Source organism: Schistocerca cancellata, chromosome 8 (assembly GCF_023864275.1).
Source record: "Schistocerca cancellata isolate TAMUIC-IGC-003103 chromosome 8, iqSchCanc2.1, whole genome shotgun sequence".
Classification (NCBI taxonomy): domain Eukaryota; kingdom Metazoa; phylum Arthropoda; class Insecta; order Orthoptera; family Acrididae; genus Schistocerca; species Schistocerca cancellata.
The window spans coordinates 203,222,935-203,224,998 of record NC_064633.1 but is presented as its reverse complement, the minus strand read 5'-3'; the positions used below and the strand labels follow the sequence as shown (position 1 = coordinate 203,224,998).

Below are 2,064 nucleotides of genomic sequence, written 5' to 3'. Positions count from 1 at the left end.
GATATGTTGTCTGTTCTTCCGGACATGTTCAAAAGAACAGACACCATTGATGACCTGCAGCCGTCTAAAACGAAATTAGAATTATATTAATACCTTCAGCTTCTAACTATACCACCACTTGAAAAGTAGGTTAGAAATCAGATTAATAATGTTGCTCACGCAGCATGTGTTCGCTTTATCGGGTAACAACAAAGTTATTGACTGTGGATGGTATCGTCAGAATGGAAATAATTTAGTCACTGTAAAAAAGTCATTAATTTTGGCACTTATCTTGAATGGATTCCCACGAGATTTCGTCGAAGTTGTTATGGCTCATCTTGTTGATTCTAGGGTGATTCCACTTTGACTGCTAGAAGGTACAGATCTGTATTTTAGTAATATTTGAAGACCTAACAAATGCGTTTTTCAGGAAATTCTTAATGATCAAACAATCCCAGATCAGAACAATGGTATGGTAGATATAATTTTTTACTTGGTGTTCACGATCCACATTTTTATTAAACTTCTTGTAAATTCACATATACTTCTTAATTGTCACACCATCAAGAAAACAGTTTTCTATCAATCTTCAAATATTTAATTTCCACTTTAACTAAACACAAGACTTGACTGTTCTTTTACAAAGCGAAGTAACAACTTAACTTCTGCAAAGTGAAACAAAGACTGCTCTGAGCGGATTCGCGCCAAAACGGTTACAAGTAAATCAAAGATTATGACAGTCTCACAGAAATGAATACACAAAAGAACCATATCACTGTAATATATCGATACATCGGAGTGCCTATACATTAATAAAACCAAATGTGAATATTGTCACAAAAATATGTCTGTTACTTACAGAAAAGTAGTACGATATTACTGGTATCGAGAACTGGGGTTGGAGTGCCGTAATGGTCATGTAAATAAAGAACCATTACAAGCTACTAACGGGCGTTGATATACCGTATATCAACGGGGACAGGGGAAATATGTGCTCCGACTGGGACTCGAACTCGGGATCTCCTGGTTACATGGAAGACGCTCTATCCATCTTTTTTTTTTTCATGTTGTTGGTCGTTGATCGTCGTGTTTGGTCATTCTGGATGTCACATGACATGCGTTAAAGTTCGTTTGTTGATCCTCCCACTCAGTTTTTTTATTACAGAGGCCAACCAGCTCTCTGACCGTACACGCTGAGCTACCGTGCCGGCTCAAAATAAAGGAATGGGATTATTGACGCCAGCTGCATCGGGGGCATTACGCGGAATCAGCGGAGACGAGTGAAAATGTGTACCGGACCAGGATTCGAACCCGGGATCTCCTGCTTAGTAGGCAGGTGCGTTTTCCACTGCGCTATCCGGGACAAAGTCGCGCTATCCTCTGTGCTCTCGGTGGCTCAGATGGATTGCCTGCACGGTAGCTCAGCTTGTTCGGTCAGAGAGGCGGTAGCCCTCTGTAATAAAAAACTGAGTAAAGGATCCAACGATCATCTTGATCGGAGGTCTTGTGACGTCCGCCCAGACCAAACGCAACGAACAACAACGAACAAAATTTAAAAAAAAAAAGATGGATAAAGCCTCTGCCTTGTAAGCAGGAGATCCCGAGTTCGTGTACCGGTCGGGGCACACATTTTCACCTGTCCCTGTTGATATATGTCAACGCCCGTTAGCAACTGAAGGTATTAATATAATTCCAATTAATTCTGTCCTGTTTATGTCAGAGAAACAGGGAAAGGATATTATTATTATTACTGTTATTATTATTGTTATCATTAGGAATTACAGAATATATACATACACACTGATCAGCCAGAACATTATTACTACTTACCTAATAGCCAGTATGCCCACCTTTGGCAAGAATAACAGCGGCGACACATCATGTCATGGAAGCTGTAAGACCTTGGTAGGTCGCTGGAGGGAGTTGGCACCACATGTGCACACACACACATGTCACCTAATTCTCGTAAATTCCGGGTAGGGGGGCGATGAGTTCCGACGCCAAATTGTCATATCTCAGATGTGTTGAGTAGACTTCAGATCTGGCGAGTTGACGGGCCAGCACATCAATCGGAACTCGCAACTG

General features: G+C 41.2%; 1 non-coding gene across 1 annotated transcript; it reads right to left on the bottom strand.

Moving 5' to 3' along the window:
* Window positions 1–1,268: 1,268 nt before the first annotated feature.
* Window positions 1,269–1,343, bottom strand: Trnas-acu (transfer RNA serine (anticodon ACU)). The gene has a single exon. It is a non-coding gene; the product is annotated as a tRNA-Ser (tRNA).
* Between the last annotated feature and the right edge of the window lie 721 nt (window positions 1,344–2,064).